Source organism: Macrobrachium rosenbergii, chromosome 55, assembly GCF_040412425.1.
Source record: "Macrobrachium rosenbergii isolate ZJJX-2024 chromosome 55, ASM4041242v1, whole genome shotgun sequence".
Lineage (NCBI taxonomy): Eukaryota > Metazoa > Arthropoda > Malacostraca > Decapoda > Palaemonidae > Macrobrachium > Macrobrachium rosenbergii.
Window position 1 is genome coordinate 62,719,577 of NC_089795.1, and position 19,309 is coordinate 62,738,885.

The window sequence follows — 19,309 nt, forward strand, 5'->3', positions numbered from 1 at the left end:
CAAAATAGGAATATGAATTACGAAAGTTTTCTTTGAATTTTGAAGTCTTAGGCTAAGTTAAAACTGCCTGAATGCTGCGGAATGATTTATAGGCCTAACGAAAATAATGTAAGGTTTCTTAAATGTAATCTTCTTTATTAAAGGATTTACTTCTAGAGATTACATGTTCTTTGCAGAATAGATAATTATTCTTTAAATTATATCGAGAAGATAGTTATTAGTCTAAATATTTATTGGTAATAAAGCCAAGAACTATGCAACACATTTTTTATCTGACAAAGAATGTTATTTTCCTGAAAGTTCTTCTGTTTGCTTTTGGTGTATAATTGATTCATTCATAGGCTACATTGAAGTGCAAGGATGTATAGATAACTTCATATGCTTTCTGACCAGAAATTATTAATATGTAAATGTATTTTCAAAAAGTAAAGAAAACTTACATGCCAAGGTCTAGGAACAAAGTTTTGGCGTCAACAAAAATGTAACTGGGGAATCTCCACTAGTAAACCATAATTTTTTAAGTTACAAATTATAACACAAATAATTTAATTTTTAGTGAAAATACTAATATTCCAATAACAAATATAAAATAAATATTTTCCAAATTATTTCATTGCTTCTACATATTGCAGACCTACGTATGTTGCCGCCACTCAAATGGCTGCGTCACACAGGCCACGCCCACCCGTTGATATCGGTGGATGCGTTTTAGCTACAGTAAAACCTTCGTATTTATTTCTTTACCCTTCGTCAGTGTCGCGGGGTAAAAATAGTCTAATACGACTATTTACAATTTTATGGCTGCAATGCAAGCAATATGAAAATGTCTGAAAATTTTTTTTCATTATTTTAGCATTTGAACCCAGTTTTTATGAAGAGTATTCTTTTGTCGAACGTATCGGCGCTGGATGACCGAAAGTTTCTGAATGTTTTGTTTCTGTTTTTCGAAAATCTGGCTACACGTAATTTTTATTACAGTTTGATATATATGACACATTTCACTCTTGAAACAAGAGGTAAATAAGCAGCAAATTAGTTGCCAGTTAGTGAATTTTGAACGAAATTTTATGAAGTCACGCCGCATCATTTATGAGTATGGTTGTACCATGAAACTACTCCGTTCTAAACAGTTCTCTTCCAAGTATATGCATGTCAAGAAAAACAGAACATAAAACTCTTCCATCCCATCTGCCTCTTTACATAGAGCTGGAAGAAGCACAAACACAAAGAAAGGCGTTCTCCAGAAGCATTTACAAAAATAAATTCCAATAACAAACACCCTCCAGATACAAGATTAGAAGACAAGAGGTTCATCCTGAGACCCTCGCTCAGCGACTTTTTTCCTGAAAGGGGAGGGACGCCGTCTCCAAACTTTTTATAAGTGTCATCAGTGTTACAGCACTTTTCACTGATAAGGTTCTTATCTCCAGTTCTTAAAATAAGTTTGTGCAAGGGATGAACTGTCACATTTTACAACTGGTGCAGCACCAAGAGGAGTAGAACTGATTTGCAAAAGGAAACTAGCAGTCACAGGCGAGTACTGTATATTATTCTACTGTGAAATTACCTTACGAAATACCAATATTAACAGAAGTTAACTGCTCTTACTACTATTATAACAGGACGTAAATATCCAATTGCACAAACGACAGCAGATACATACTGCTGCTGAAAAACCGCATGATCCAACCGTTGGGCATAACATCTAGATATAATATATAGGGTGTATAAAATCCGTGAATGAAAGTGAAGTGTTGCAGAATATTGTAATTTTTCAAGATAACGAATAACTCATGACGAAAAAGAACAAAAGAGAGCTGAAAAAACAGACTAATCCTTTCTCATATAATTCTGCACGAGAGAGAGACAAAACGTTGGTTGCAATTATATTAAGAAGTTCTACTTTTAAGCGAAACTATATAAAAAGTAAAGAAACGGAGTAATCTTCTCAGTAACAGTGTCAAGGTTCACGGCGATCTGCCTTTTGCCTTTAAATTTTTGTTTGGTGAAATGAAGCGGAATAGTTAATAAATTCTTCGTAAGTTGCAGATAAATATATCTCTAGTCTTGAAAGTCTGTTGATGCAGGACCCCATTTCCCAACTCTGGGGTCATAACAAAAGAACTTACTTCTGATATATATATATATATATATATATATATATATATATATATATATATATATATATATATATTAACTTTATCACATACACAATTGTTCTGTGCATTAGTAGAATAACTAAAAGGACCTCATTCAAACTGGATGGTATCTAATGGAGTATTTGTTCAGAAAAAGTTACAAGCTTTCTTGGACAAACAGTCCACATTATCAAGTATCCGTACAGTGACCAGACGCGTAGTCCAGCTGTATTTATATCTGTATGCTGGGTAATTTTAATCCTATAATCGCCTAGCTCCTCCTGTGTGACCAACACCCACCCCCCCTTGTGACCTTGGCCATTCTCTTCCCGCTTCTTCTTCCTAAGTATTGGTGGGAGCGGGCACAAATCAAGGCAAGGAAAAACTATTTTGGGGAGAGGGAAAGGATAGAAAAGGAACATTTGGTAGGGACGAAAATAATTACAGTCCAGGACAACAACTCTATTACACCCATCAATAGCTAGATAATTCCAAATTGATATGCAGCTACAAAAACACCATTAGGAATAAAATAGAAACAAAAAGTCGGTGGAGGGGAAAGAGATTAGAGGGGGGTATATATGGCAGCCTGTCTATAAACTGTGAAGATGGGTACTATGGCGAAACTGGCAAATCATGTAAAGAGCAAACCAAACAACACCTTCAGAACATAAGACATTAAAATCAGACGTCGGCAGTTGCCAAACACTGTTGGGAAAATGACCATAAAATAGACTGGGAAAATATGAGTTTTCTGTACAGGAACACCAACAAAATGGTCAGACTGGTTGTAAAGAACACCTTCATAACATGCGCTAACAAGGCAATGGCAGGGAACACCGGAAACGGCTTTGAAGACAGCATATCCAGAAAAATCGTACACTCTATACAGTAGCAAGGAAACAAAGGAAAAATGCAAGAGGACACACGGAAAACGGACACATGGAAGAAGAAGCGGGCAGAGAAAGGCCAAGGTCACGGGGGGGGGGCCGTCACACAGCAGGAGCTAGGCGATTATAGGATTAAAATTACCCAGAACACAGATATAAATACAGCTGGACTACACATCTGGTTACTGTACGGATACTTGATAATGTGGACTGTTTGTCCAAGAAAGCTTGTAACTTTTTTCTGAATAAATACTCCATTAGATACCATCCAGTTTTCGAATGAGGTCCTTTTAGTAATATATATATATATATATATATATATATATATATATATATATATATATATATATATATATATATATATATATATATATATACTTATACATATATAATATATATATACGTTTATATATACATATTATATATGTTACATATATATAAATATAATATATATATTATTTACATATATATACTGTATATATATATATATATATATATATATATATATATATATATACTGAAAGAATTTCAGCTAAACAAGCAATGACCTTTCACTTTCTGGTACATACAAGAAAATGAAAGGTTATTGCTTGTTTGCTGAAATTCTTTCACTTTTTGTATATATATATATATATATATATATATATATATATATATATATATCTATATATATATATATATATATATATATATATATGTGTACATGTATATATATACATATATATAAATATATAAATATATAAATATACATATCTATATATAAATATATTTTATCTAAATATATATATATATATATATATATATATATATATATATATATATATATTATATATATAATTTATATATAAATATTTATATAAATATATATAATATATATACTTATATATTTACATATTATATATATATATATATATATTATATATTATATATTATATATATATAAAATAACACATATATATATTTATATATATATACATAAATAATATATAATATACATGTATATATATATATATATATATATATATATATATATATATATATATATATATATATATATATATGCATAAAACTATTAAAAAGTCAAGTCATGAGTACAAATTGACGATTGAAGTCAACTAAAAAAAATATTTTTAAAGTTTGGCACCTCTGATATACACAAAGAGACTCCTTTTCAAAGGTCGGAATGTGTATGAAGCAGTGCAAAGTTGAATTAAATGTCAATACACGAAAGAGAAAGCTCATTATACATACTGGATAAAGGCCCTTTAGGGAGGTAGCCCCTGCCCCCACCCCTGCACCTCACGTGGTGCACTTTAGGCATTACTAAATGGTGTTTGCAGCATCACCGCGGCCCCTCGCTGCACCCACTCTTTAGACCTTTACTTTACTTCCATTCCCGCTTCCTTTCTTCAGTCTTGCTGTATAAACTTACTTTCACTTCTTAGTGCAACTGTGAGGTTCCCTCCCGGTTCCAACCTAAGAACCTTTGCCCTTATTTCTCATCTTGCTGTCTAACCACTTAAACTGCCTCTTCACTATCCTAAGCACTGAATGGCCGAATGCGCCGCCACAGTGCTTGGTTTAGCAACCCCAGTTTCAAAAATCTAACATCAGAAATTATGTCTAGGATGGAATAGATCTTTCGTTAAATTTGAGACTAAGTATGAAGCACATGCAAATTTAAATAACAAAAGAGGTCTTCACTTGAACTGTGTAAAGGCACAGAAATTGATAATGAATTCACATTACTCACTAAACTAAACTAAACTAAACTAAACTAAACTAAACTAAACCAAACATTTTTATTGATAATCATTTAGAAAAGTCAGTTGTGTATTGTTCCCTCAAAAATAGCCGCAGCGTTGAAAAGGCACATTTCATAAAATAAGGAAAACCAGAGTATAGTGACTGACCTTTGTCGTACGGCAAAGGCATGCCTTGGGGAAAAATTCCCGAGTCTGAAGAAAGCCAAGATCATTTTCCTAAGCTCCTTTTCCAGCTTAGGAGAAAACGCTCCTCATTTAAAAGTGATGAAAATCAAAGCAAATAAGAAGTCAGTGAAAATACCCTTGATATCATCTTAGAAAAGACTTTGGCAATGGACAGTTTCCCTTGTTTGACTTATTGTTAAGAAATTCCATTTGCGTGTAAATTAGTCAGAAGGTATGTTCACTGATATAAAGTGATATCTGTCGCTTAATATCTGATAATCTAAAAGAGAGGTCATGAGTCAAATGGGCAAGGTCGGCAGCATGTCGCTGTTTATAAACCGAAGGTCGAGTTTCGAATCTTGGCCACGGCAGAAGCACTACCAATTAACTATAATTCTTTTGGGCGTAAGGTATTCCCAAGGTATAGTTAATCAGATACAAAATGATATTTGTGGCTTAATATTTGTGAATATTAAGCCAATTTTCTTTCCCACAGATTCAAAATGGATCAGAGTTGAGTGTGAGTTCTACGGTGAGGGTGCATGCAATCAAAACTGTATTCAAAAATGGTATTCAAAGCCGCGTAGAGGCAAAGAAGGAAAAAAAGGCTCAGGTCAAGAAAAGCAAGCCTGTCTAATTTAGTGCCACTACTTAGGGCCGGGCTGTGAGTTGGTTTGAGGTAGTTGCTTTCTGAAGCCACGGGCCCAGTGTCAGGGTCAGTTCATGAAACCTTGACGTTATTTAATTGTAATGATGTCAAAGTTAATTATATCCAGGTCATTATTTATTGATTATGCCACCAGATCTGATATCACAACTGCCAAAATCATCGATACATGATATACCAGATTCCTACTTCCGTAAAAAAGACAACATATAAAATCACGGAACCTAATAACATGTATTCAAATCATATATAAATGTTCTAATTCTCTTATGAAAGCACTGAAACAAAATCAGCAAAATGAAATTTATATCTTGTGAAGAAAACTAGCTCTTCAACATACTGTAATTACAAATACATCCTTAAGAACTTTTTACACTGAAACAACAAGCGAGTGTAAATCATGTGGACCTTTTTTTTTTTGCAGGATGCCGAGTTTAGTTGTAGATACGTGTTGCTGTGGATGCAGCCTCAAGCAAGGAGTTTTAATCATTGGATGGCTATCGTTTGTGAGTGGGAGGCGGCAGATAACTTTAACGATAAGTTCTTTCTGTATTGTACATGTCTTATGTGAAACTGAGGTCTGGTATCAAGGTGTGTGGTGTGTGTGTGTGTGTGGGTGAGCGTAAGTGAATGGGTATGCTTTCGTACGTGCATCTGTGTAAGGGCAAGGGTATCTTGTGACTGGTTCTAACCAAGAGGGCTGAAAGTGTGGGTGTGTATGAGAAATCTCTCATTTTAACCTCCATCCCAGTAGGATGACATTCACCTTGTAAAAGACCGTCAACTTTTTATGATAATTTGGTATATAGTTTGAAAGAGAAGTTATTGCTCACATTCTCTTATTATTTTATCTTTCTTTCCATCCTGGCCATAACCAGCCACAGTCGACTCAACGGCGCCCCCCCCCACCCGCTACGTATTTAAACGTTTAGGTCACCAAAAAGACAAAGGATTAAAGGAAACATACCAGGATCTCGTGAGTGAAGTGTGGCAGTTTCTGTTATTTTCAGAAATTCTGACTTTTTGTGACACAGTACAGATGGATTTAATACATTTTGAATGCTCATTTCAGATCTGGGGAATGTATTTCCTAATTTCAATGTACAGCCCTCAAAATGGACCAAAACAAAATTGCCACCAGTTCAGTAACAATAGACCATAGCTCCTTTGTTTGTCACTTTCATAGGTTTTGTGGTATGCAAGTGTGACTAATTAGTGGTCCTCAACTCCTCCATGTGATCATGTTGATAAATGAGCCATCCATGGTTCAAACTCAACGCAAGTTAGCCCTGAATGTTGCTTCTGTCAAGGCAACCACAACAGCGCAATCTGCCAGAAATATTCCACCCGTGAAGCAAGACCACTAATATTTGATCTGAGTCTTTGTTTTGAAGGCCCCAAAGCAAGCCATTGTTCTCCTAAAGGCAAAAAGCAGTCTCTATACCATAACTGGAGTCCCAGGCCACAAATCTTTCTTTGTGTGAAGGCCACTAGTGTCAATGTTGTCATGGCACACCCATGCACCTTTCAAGTGACAGAGCAAATCGAGACCTACCAACAACTCAGCTCAGCCAAAGAAAAAATCAAGCTCTCCTACGATGCTGACTGTCAGCAACAATATTGCAAAAAAGGGAAAATAAACCCACATCACCTTGCTAATGGCAACCCTCCTATTCCAGAACAGCAAACCCATCTGAACACACAGACACTTCTTGACAGTAGCTCTCAAAGCACTTCTGTCCATCTATACATAGTTGCATAATTAGGGTTAAGCCATACTAAAAAGTAGAAGACATTTCCTTTCTGCCCAAGACAGCAGAGAGGAAATCCCTTGATTTAGTACAGATGCACATCCTTTGCCTAGGCATTGTTCAGTGATGAATACATATGTAAATGCGCTGGCTGATGGCCACACTAAAGCCTATAGTACTAAGAAACCTCACAGCCAATTTCCTTATCTTTCTTCATCAAGAACTCATAGTCTTGAGCCTTCCTCAGGTGGTGCTGCATCAGAAATCCCTGACAACAGCATTTGATACATCTCTGATAACTCAGCAACGTTCAATGCTTGATAATTAATTGGACAAATGGCAATTCTGATGTCTTCCGCAAGTGATACTAATTAGGGCACTCCATGTGTGCATGTTGCTAGTTTCTTGGAAATTACTTTTAGGTGTGATTGACAGACTCTTGCCAGTTACAGGCAGCAACTGCCCTGCAATTCAGAAACCTATATCTCAATCTGCCTGAATAGGTGAAATTAATGAATGCTTCATCAAACATGAAAAAACTTGCATTTTAAAAGATTTGTCCCTAAAGGAAAACTCTCTCCTCAAGCTCACCACAGCAGTGGTTGAAGCAGCAGATTGTCATCACTTGCCATCCACTGAGGAAAACATTCACAATAGCCATACCAACTGAACTGCTGCATAGACAGTGTGTGGTGGATAATACCTATGACGTACCCAGTTGCAATAAATCGCTGATCCTTCCAAGAACTACGCTGACTTGTGTATTGTCATTGAACTTTCTGGGGGCATGAGCAAACAAGTACTTAACAGTGCCAAGGAGGAAGGATGTAGGAACAGTGAAAAGATCCTGCTTGTTAAAAGGAGTCACTGCCCTCGAAATATGTGAATATGGCCTTCTCACGGCATTCCCACCCGGTGATATAGCAACTTCCTTGTCTGGGGTACTTACTTCAGCCTTTCACTCACTCACTATCCTCACAGAACTCGGAAATGCCCCGCAGGGAAAAAAATAAATAAAAAGCAACTAGGCCTATTACCACCCTTCATGATCCCGCCTTGTTTTGGGACCCACTTTGATCAGAATGCAGGAAGCATAAGTAATTCATAAACAGTAATCACTCGTTTAGGATTTCGTGGATGATATGTGTGGCACTCATTTTGTCAATCTCTCCTTCTCTTATTATCCTGTGGTCCTTTGGTATATGCCCTTGCTCTGTGCTATTGTCATTCGCTTTGAACACGCAGCTGGCGCCGTGTAAATTCATTGTTTCATTTGAAAAGTACTTGCAAGCTAGTTCAAAACTATTGTGCGTTTTAACTCTTCATGGCTGTCATTTTCCCCGCTTTTGTATTTATAAATGCCACAGTTGTTTCTATGCTTTTTATTTAGTATCTATGGCTGAAATTGGTCTTTTATGCGTGTGATAAACGTTTTAATATTGCCATCATGTTTACGTATTTTCTCTAAATGTCCTGATGTAGGCTACTTGAAATACGACGAACTAAAATTACTTTTTCTTTTTTATCCTATATTTCCATTTTAGCATGTTTCTTTGTAGCCAGTGATTTTCAAATAGCAATTTACCACTGAAGCTTGAATTTTGTTACTGTAATACTCTTAGTTATCCTTGGCTACTGACCATTTTCTACAGTATGTCTCCCCATATGGTCAGTAAGAGTAAGTTCATTAGTTTTATCTCTTTCTGACTGTCATCACTGACTTGCGTTTCATGAAAAGATGAAACCGATTCTATGAATCTCGTATTATATACTGTACTCATAAGTACTTCATTAATAACATCCGCTTCTCACAAGCTGTATTTGAAATTGCGTTTTAAAAATGAATATCAATTGCCATTTTTTTATACCCTTAGAGTTTTCTTTGTTTTCTCCTGTGACTTGACTGAAGCATGGTAGGGTGCATTGTTCATTTTCCTTTTATTCCAATTTCAGGAGTAAAAGGCAATTTCTGTAAACACCTTAACTCCTTGGGGGAAAAAAGTCTGAAGCGGAAAATCTGTATTTGATGTTCAGTTCTCCTGATAAATTTATCGTCATTTTATTTAGCAGATTAATTTACAATCCTCTTGGTAAATACGTCTAAGTTTTCACTAGCTTGCATCTGTCATCTCAGTTCACATGTCAACTGGCCTTTCTTTGTCTTGTTTGTTCACGTTCTTGATATGCTCACGTTTTTCCGTTGTGTCCTTTGATTGTTCGGCCTACTGGGGCGTTCCAAGTCAGTTCTTAGCATTCCTTTTGACCCCTTGCTAGGTTTTTCAATATTCCGATCGGCTCTTTGCGTTCTTTTGGCTGGTTTGGATTTCCAATGCTGTTTACTTGGTTCTTCATGTGCCTACTTTTACTTAGTTTTTTTTTTTTTTTTGGTTACCTGCGTTTGGTTTTCACTGACTGGTCTATGTCACTGGAACCTGGTTAATACTACTGAAAATATCATCTCCAAGGAAATCAGATACAGAGTCCCAGGAAGGAATTCTTACTCGAAACAGAAACTCAAGGCATTTACAGTGTCTTTCCTTGTTCTTAAAACAGCTAAGATGCTGCATCCATCATATAGAATCATCATTTCAGCATCAAAGCACCTAATAAATGTGACACAACCACTGCGTTTTACCTCACACTCTTACCTGAACCTGACTCTTACTGTCGATTTCTGAAGACAGGATGCAAACGCTTTCATCGTTATTCCCTCATAGGGAGTAGCCCGCTGGCTACATGTGTGACGCAGGGGTCAGAAGGTATTCATAATCCAACAATGGTGAAGGTTGTAGGACGAACATTTTATTTAAATTTTTTTGTGATAGCATTTTGCTATGACAACAATTGTCATTTTCGGAATTGTTTCCAGTGAGAATATAAAAAAGTATCAGATTATACCGATTCAATAAGTTTCACTTTTATCTAAATTTACTAAAACTTATCTATATTTTTGCCATCTCTGGGGATTTACGTAGCCGTCTACGAAAAATTAAATAATTTCAGGGTTATAATTAGCTATAAGCCTCCTCAAAACTCCCAAAACAAGGTCTATATATGTTCTCAAACAGAATGGCGAAGAGTGTCTTCATGCTCTTGTACCTCAGTTTGTTTTTTCAAAATTTTTTGCTTAACACAGCCCTCTATTTTTGTACAAAATCCTCATCCCTTCTTCTCCTTGCTTTTTGATGGGAAGTTTCCTTAATACTTTTGAATAACACGTCAGTTACTTGTAAAAAGAAAAAGTATGAAATTGTTATAAAACTTAACAGAGTTAACTGACGAAAAATAATTTAGAAAGCACTGTGAGTGTATTTTCCGAAATGATTACTCCAAGTGAAAGCTTTTTGGTTTACCTTTCCGATATTTGCGCCTTACTATTATTAACCCTGAATCATCGGAGGGGATTGGTTTCCAAGCACCATGAACTGCATCACTTACTTTAAACCTCACAGACAGAGAAGATTCATGATGTTTCGGAGACTATAAAATCAGGCCTACGTGTGGATTTACTACAATCTAACTTTCTTTCCAGATAGGTTCACTAGCAGAGGCAGTTATGTGTAGTGTCAGCTACCTACGGTAAGAAAAATGAATATTATGAAGGATAAATGAAAATACTCCATAGACACAGATCAGCATATAACAACTGATGACTGTTGACAAACGTATAATGAAAGGTTTGTTGCATTAGGAAAGCATTTTATAAAATATGTGATTACTCAAATGGTTTCATCACTCCACGTCTACAGGTTTTCCCGGATACTGGACATTATTTGTAGCATCCCTGCTGGGGGCCTTCTTGGCTCTTCTGCTGATTTACGGAGCTAAAGAGGTAATGCTGAAAATATTTTTAAAAATAAATTATGTCGATTAACCAAGAAAAAGCAAAATATCTGAAATGAAGTTGACAGTTTCGCACTTTTATTTTGGTTCGAATGGATTTTGTCAGAACAAAGAGTATACTTCAATTATTTATTTATTTTTTGTTTCTGGTGATAGAAATTCATTTCTCGCTATAATGTGGTTCGGATCCCACAATAAGCTGTAGGTCCCGTTGTTAGGTAACCAATTGGTTCTTAGCCACGTAAAATAAGTCTAATCCTTCGGGCCAGCCCTAGGAGAGCTGTTAATCAGCTCAGTGGTCTGGTTACACTAAGGTATACTTTTTTTTTTTTTTAGCAAAAACCGTCTCTACATGGGGTGGCTTCAAAGACAACTTGGAGGCAGTCACAAAAACGCTCTAACAGTGAATTAGGGTTGAATCCTCTATCAAATATTTTGCAGTCTCATCAGCAGCTTGTCGGTTATTCTCCTCCACCTAACAAAAACCTTGACGGTTTCCTGAATATTACCCAATTGTAGTCCAACAATTTTTTTGCCCCCTTACATCACTCATTACTTGCCATTCTTTTTGTACAATGCAATTACACTCCACTATTTCCAATTTTCACCTGCATTAATGTTTAACATGTATCTGAAAATAATTCTATTTCTCATTACTTAAAACAACGCCATTTCATTCTCTGTCCCCTAGCTTTGCGTTGAGATCATAGAGCACAAGCACATATTCACATTCTTCATGCCCAGCAAGGCACAGACCCACCTTACAGTTCCACTCTTGCTTTGCAAAGAATTTATTTCAGCAACATTTTGTCTTACTCTTATTAATATTCAACAAGACCTACGCATCATTCACTTCATACACTCCAAGTTTTGCTTCTCGAGAAAGAACTTCAGTGAAGTAGTACAGCTGTAGAATTTTATTTAGGAGCATCAAGTACCATAATGGACTAGATATCATTATCATCATCCCATGGCTGACTTTACTTTTTTATTTTCTACCATTCCAGAATAAGCCACAGAATTTGAAGTTATGGGTTCAAATTAACTCTTGTCTGCTGGTGACAAGGGTTACTATTAGTACTGTGCTAGCATTTGTATCGGTAGTCTACGCACTCATAGGACTCTGCGTCTTCATCATTCTGCTCCAAAGTTACTACATAGTAGTGGTCAGGTCATATGCTGTGCAGGTGAGTTGAAATTGTAGGACTTTACCACCTTGAGATACCCAACTACGTATGTATAGTTCCTCTTTATCTCCAGTGTCCATAGATTGTCTTAATCTAATACATCTTCGCTTATGGTTATTGGTAAAATAGACATTTCTCACCATTCTTGTAGAGATATCTCAGTCTTATTTGTTGCCCATAAATCTAGAAGGATTGCAGATATACCATGAGATAACCGCAGAGGTTTAACACACCAGAAGTTTAGTAGTTTTAAAAGAAAAATTGCCCTGAAACCCATTTTTGAGAAAAATGCAAAATTAATGTATTTGTTTATTTTCGATTTCTTCCTTAGCTTGAAAGGGAGATTAATGCAGCCATCGGACAGTCAAGTACTCAGCAACTATATGTACTGTACTTGTGAAAAAGGTAAGCTTCTGGACAACCACATGGCCCCAATTTCTTCAGAGCAACCTCCTGCACACCAAGGACAGCAAATACTCAATACGAAAACTCAAGAGTTTAAGTCTAAACGCCTGGCTGCTGACAGCCGTTTCAATCAGTCTCGCAAAGATCAGAGACTCGTGGAAAGATATCAAGTCACCTAACATGTAAAAATCTTCCTTGCTTTTCTTTAACTCATTTCAAATTCAAACGCAATAGGAGTTATGTTGAATATTCACTACCTTGCTCTTTTCCCCCCACTTGTTTAATGGCTTGTAGGCTCTCTCGCATATTCTAACTTAGATTCTCTGTGATTTATTTGAATTAAGATTTCAAGCGCTTAACTTCAGTGGCTTAAAGAATTGCGATAAATAATATGCGCATGTCAATCCAGGATGAAGAAGACTGACACTTTTATGAACTAAATATTAAAACGTGAGTAGGTCTTAAACCAGTTCATTAAGTCTAGTTCTTTAACTCGTGAGATTTCCACTGCAAATCTGAAAAGTTTAACCAGTGCACTTCACTGCATAATGATGCATGTTCCAGGTATTAACAGCTTATCCTGAGCCTAAAACGTTATACCTGTTTTAAACGCTACTACTGTAGATTTGAACATACATGAAAACTAACGTTAAGGAATCGAGTAAAGCAATTAACACAATTACTTGCGTTTCTTGAATAATTATTCCACTATATGAACCAGATCCGAGATTCACGAGTACTCACCATCGCCTCTCTGTCTTTCTACATAATTATTTAGTAATGCAATGTGTTTGTCTTGAAGGACAGGGACTAAGGGGCACAAAGTTACTGATCCTTGTCTATCTTCTTAAAGCTATCATCCGTTTAAATTTGCTACTTAGAATACCAGACTATACACGTTACAATACCTTGGTACCAAATGCTTCGTGTCTTTAGTCAGGCGCCGTTACGTACGTACACTCAGTAAAATACGCTGTTCAGATAACTCGGACACATTTACTATGGAATTAAACAGTTAGAAGTAACGAGTGACCCTTGTCTACCAAAATCATCAATTACGTTACAGCAGGTTACAGAAGTCCCAGAGAGAAGAGAGAGAGAGAGAGAGAGAGAGAGAGAGAGAGATCACAGCTCCTCTCCGCACTGGTAATGGTCTCCGAATGGACTCCTCTGTATGGGCGTCTATATACGTGATAGAATTTTCCACCCAACAGTGTCTTGTACACTAATGGAGTCACATGAGGTGTTATTTCAGCAGTTTTGAATATTGACTAAACAGGTCGCCCCTCTGTAGTGAACAACCGCTCTCTGTCTCTCTCCACGCCACTCATCATCCTTTTTTATAAACCATACAGGGTTTAATCACATTTACCTTACTCTGTTATGGCATCTGCGCATCTGAATACAAAATGATACAGTATACAACAATACACACATACACCCCACGACTGAGGGGAGATTACTGCATTATGAAAACCACAGCATAGAATATATATATGTGTAAATATATATATATATATATATATATATATATATATATATATATATATATATATATATATATATATACACACACACACACACACACACACACACACACAGTCTTGGTGCACACATATATGTATATATATAATATATATACACATATATATGTATATATATAAATATATTTTTAAATGTACTGCTATTCGCCCTTGTAACATTTGATTGTAAATAATGTCAGCCCTGACCAAGACCATTCGGAAAAGCTGTTGTCTGCATTTAAGGCGTCTTCAGTTCAAACTTTAACGTCCGTTGGAGAAAGGAATAGGTAGCATTTAGGCATTTCACCCCATAGGAGAAATTTCCATATTCAACTTTAAGAATAGGTGGTCCTAAAGTCCTTTTTCCTTTCTACCTGTCTCTCTTGGCGAATGTTTTACCAGAGCGTGGACGCCTAAAGGCATGACTGTATTCTGCCTGTCTGACCTAGGCCTGGTCAGCGAACAAAGAGAGAAATTAGCCGCCGGATGAGCAGGCGTCTGGAAGGTGGCTCTCTCACTGACCCCGTTCTGTCTATTATTTTATTAGTGAATGGTAGAGCAAGAAACACTACACGAACTTCAGCACGTCCGTTGTATGCGCGACAACGCTTTGTCTAAGGTAAAAGTCTGTGTGCTGTAACATATTTTGTCCATTCTTTTATCCTCCTTCTGTATTTCCTAAATCTTTCTTTTGTTTCGTTCTCCAGCCACCATTTAGGGTAACCGCTGGTACAAGTCTAGATTAAGTCAAATTATTATATTGTTAGCATTAGCTGATATTTTATCAGTAGTAAGTCTCAGGGATTTAACAAGCAAGTCATTTTTAATACTCTGGTATTTGTTGGCCTTAGCGCTCATTGTTTTGGGGAGAACCGTTGTGTTTTGTATTTAATACAATCTTAACAAGTAGAGATTTTCTGCGTCCGCAGTTGGTGATGTTTATCCTAAAGTCTTTATTCCTTGAATATTCTTTGTTAAGGTTGCTTACGGTTTTAACTGGCGACCTTTGATTAATTAACGTCTGTTTTGAGGTTAACTCGTGGCTTCATGAGACGGAGTTACGTGTATTCTTGGCATGCTTTCCAACGTGGTTAATATTCTAACTAAATTAACCAATAACTGATCAATTAAAACACCCATGTAACATTGGCGAGGTTGCGTCAGAATCTAAATGGGTGCCTAAATTTTAGGAGAAAGAATCTGGAAAAGGAAATTAAGTACATTAATTCCAAAGATAAAAAGTCAGATATTGAATTCCATTTTACTCTTCCAAACAAGGAGCCAGGCATAATAATAAGCAATAAGAAGAATAGTTAGAATAACAGGTAGCAGGAGAATTAACGTAAGGTCAACTGGGTACCATCTCTGGGCAAGGGAGTCATAATTTGTAACGTTGTGAGAAGGGCATTTTTCGTGTTCGGACCGTTCAAGCCCTTCTAAGTCTTCCAGTAACAAATCCTAAGACCAGGTGAGAGCCCATTTCATGTACACAAAGTAATTTAGTAAGCGCGTATCCGATCATTATTGTTTTCATATAGCGTGAATCATTCAAAACACCGTGTCAGTGAAATAGCGAGCGAACAGATCTAGTAATTTTGCCATAAAATACAGTTTTTTTTCCAGTAAAGTAAATTTGGTCCCGTCGAATCACTCCTTCAAGCGGACGTTTTCAAAGAAAATACATAACAAAAGACACAGCGTTGTTTGGTAATTTCGTTTTTCCATCCTTAACGTAAACGCTATGCATGGAGTTGGTATATTTAGAGTAAAATCGGGATACCTGCATTTGTTTCGTTCGTTGTTTTGAATTTTGTCGGTAAAAGAAAATGGCACTGGCAGCGTGGTTGTTTTGAAATTGTTTGAACTAGAGGACCTGCCATTTTGGTGTTTTTGCCACGAGGTTGTTTTGAATTTAGGCCTAACGGAGCTTGCCCCGCCATCTTAAGTTTTTGTTATTGTGGCTGACTCTGCTTTCCAGCCACTTTTTTGGGTCCACTTTCTTTGGCGTGTAAACTCCACCTCGCAATATCTTAGCTGGAGGAAGACTCTCAGTAGACAAAACCAAGATATAATTTAGTCAGGGAAAGATAGGCCTTAGTTAGGATTAATACAATAAGTTCTATACAAATACCTGCGGAAAAAACCATATAAAAGAATTTTAAATTTATGCTAAAAATCTTGTGACGTCACGCTCGGCTCCTTTGAGGGTCACATAGAAAGTATCGACCCAAGCCAAGGCCGTATCCGCATTTTATTTAGAACCATGCCATTGTGCAATTATAAAATCTTTGCATAACATGTTCTCAAGCAGTAAGAAATTGATGATTGAAAATCTCTCTCTCTCTCTCTCTCTCTCTCTCTCTCTCTCTCTCTCTCTCTCTCTCTCTCTCTCTCTCTCTTCAATTCAAAGCCGTGAAGTGATAACCTTCAAGGTGTCGTGACCTGCTTCAAAGAAAGACGGGCCGACACAGAAATTAAATTAATAAGTAAAAGAAATACCTCTGTCCACAAGTCAGATGAGGACAAGTTAGCTTTACAGTGACAAATTGTTGGTCGACTGAGGCCTGGTACCCCTACCCTAGCGAAACCATAATTTTCACCCTTTGACAGAAGAGCGGTTAGCTGGGACCAGCCACTCAAGAGTACCTTTAGAAAAAAAAAAAAAAAAACCCAAATTCCTTTATTCCACAGTGCCAATAATTTGCTGCACTGTCATCAATTGAATAGCTTACTTCCCTCTCTCTCTCTTTTACCTTGCCTTTCTCTCTCATTCAATTGTTACACTCTGCAGGGGGTGTAGAGTGCCCCTTTCCTTCTATAGCCTAGTTGGACTCCAGTGAGAGGGTCCCTACGAACACTGCGCACCAAGTGCCACCAAGCAACATATTAAAAATAAATAAAACCAAAACAAAAGGGAACACAGGAGAAAGTTCTTCTGGAACCTAACCTGCACCAGTGAAGGGATGCTGAGTGCCACCAGTGTGACCTGTACACGGAACCAACTACAGGACCACCTTTTGAAAGGGTGCCACGTCACTGAAGAGACACTTCCTCGCTGCCCAAGACCTCATCGACCCGTTGTCGCCCTTCCCCACCAGAACCATGGCAGCGGAAAATTCTAAAACCTTCCTGGGGCTGGGGACGGCTCCAGGTCTCACCGGCCTCGGAACTTACCACCTGGGCAAGGCTAGCAAGTGGACGACTCTCTCCCGAAAGCGGGAGAAGGAAAAAGCCTTGAATGGAGTATGAGTCCGGAGTCAGGTTGAAGAAGAACGGAGGGAGGTATGAAGAAGATTGGAGTGCGTATGAAGCCGAGCAGAGGCAACTGGAAGAGGAAGAGAAGAAAGAAGAAGACATTCTGAGTTAGCCTTCAAAAGAAAGAGCTCGAGCTGGAAAGAGCAAATATGGAGTTTCCGAAGCCATGGCTAACAGCAAGCCTCCAGTCTTTCTTCTCTTTCCTCTTCATGCGCCAATTTCGAGCATCAATTCCCTGTCCTCAAGTGGACTGAGGACTTCCAAGCTGGCTGGAGTCGTCCAGGCTCTTTTCGATCTTTTCTGGTAAGTTCAGAGACGGAGAGACCTAATACTAGCCAAGCATATGGAGGGAAAGCCAATGCAGCGCTGCCATGCTCACTGGAGAAGAGCCAGAGAGGCAACATGGCAGTGGAAGTTTGAGGATCTTTTCAATCGGACCATGCTAGGAAGGCCTTTACCAATGTGTGCCTGGACCCCTTGCTGTATATCTTAACGATAAACTGGTGCACAGTTTATGGACTTTGTCGCATGGCTGATTCGTTTCAGGAAATTTTTAATCAGTCGCATAGCACCTCGCAGAAGCCAATCATTCCTCCAGCCTACCCTCTAAACTCCGTCGCTCAAAGAATGGACTGCGAGCAAGACCATGTGCAACAATGCAGAAGGGGGACAGCTGAAGCTGAGTGCGATACAAACTCGGCACTAATAAGCTGCAAATTATTGGCACTACCAACCAGAACTCCTCTCCCGATTCATCTGCTCAGCCCTCTCCTCCAACAGTTCTGCAGGCCACTGAGTCCCCAAAAGGCCCGTGCAAATCCTGTTAGGCTGCCAGCCACTACAATGCTGGATCTCCGGCCTGTCCACATCATGTCCCCACCACAAAATTTGTCAACCTAATTAGCTCTTCATTCTCCTCATCCATTGTCCACAGTGGATCTTTTACATTGGTTTAGAGACTGGAATTAATTCACCTCAGTGGCCCCTCTTCAGAGCACTAGCCTGCCCGTGACCCTTCGGTTAAAGCAGACACTGCAGACATTAGCTGACGATCACTGAGGCCCCAGGAGTGCCAGCCAGTGCCATGGTTGACGAAAAAACCCAGTGGGAAATGAAGTGGAAAGAGGGCCACACCATTACTGTTCCCCACGGTCCAACTCCAGGTTACGACGCAGTCTTGGGGCATGATGCCCCCATTATATCTTGGTGTGGTGGGTGGAATTCGTAAAAATTTTAAATTGGCTTTCTTGTTGGGACGGGATCTTCTCTAGGAAGCCCGTTACCAACGCCACTTCGCAGCCGCGTATCTTTTGTTTTTTTGAGGCCCCATCTAGAACTCTTGATAAAGTCAAACCCCACCTTCCGCCCACCAAAGTGGTCGCGGAAGGGGGCATAAACCAAACTGTTTAAGGCCTGGCCCTCCAATCTAAGTTTCAAAACAGGGCTGGCCCACCAAGTCCTCCTCTCCCCTGAAGAGATATTCAGGAGGAGCAGTACCGCTGCAGGACGTGCAAGCGGACAGACAACTCCACAAATTGGGAGGGCTGCCCAATCATGCAACGCACAGTGGACGCCCCCAAACAAGACTCACGGAGAGGCTTTTACAATCTCTTCTGGGGCAGGAATCTGCGCAGCCAAAATAGCAAGTCGTCCCATGGTGTGCACCTACCGGACCCCTTTTCAGGCATGCTCGACCCTCAACTACTGCCAGTGCGGTTT

General features: G+C 38.2%; 1 long non-coding RNA gene across 1 annotated transcript; it reads left to right on the plus strand.

Moving 5' to 3' along the window:
• The first annotated feature begins 1,091 nt into the window (after nucleotides 1-1,091).
• LOC136835329 (uncharacterized) lies at nucleotides 1,092-13,491 on the plus strand. The gene is made up of 6 exons (XR_010852105.1): nucleotides 1,092-1,533; nucleotides 6,051-6,132; nucleotides 10,910-10,956; nucleotides 11,127-11,209; nucleotides 12,228-12,407; nucleotides 12,739-13,491. It is a non-coding gene; the product is annotated as an uncharacterized lncRNA (long non-coding RNA).
• The last annotated feature ends 5,818 nt before the right edge of the window (nucleotides 13,492-19,309 follow it).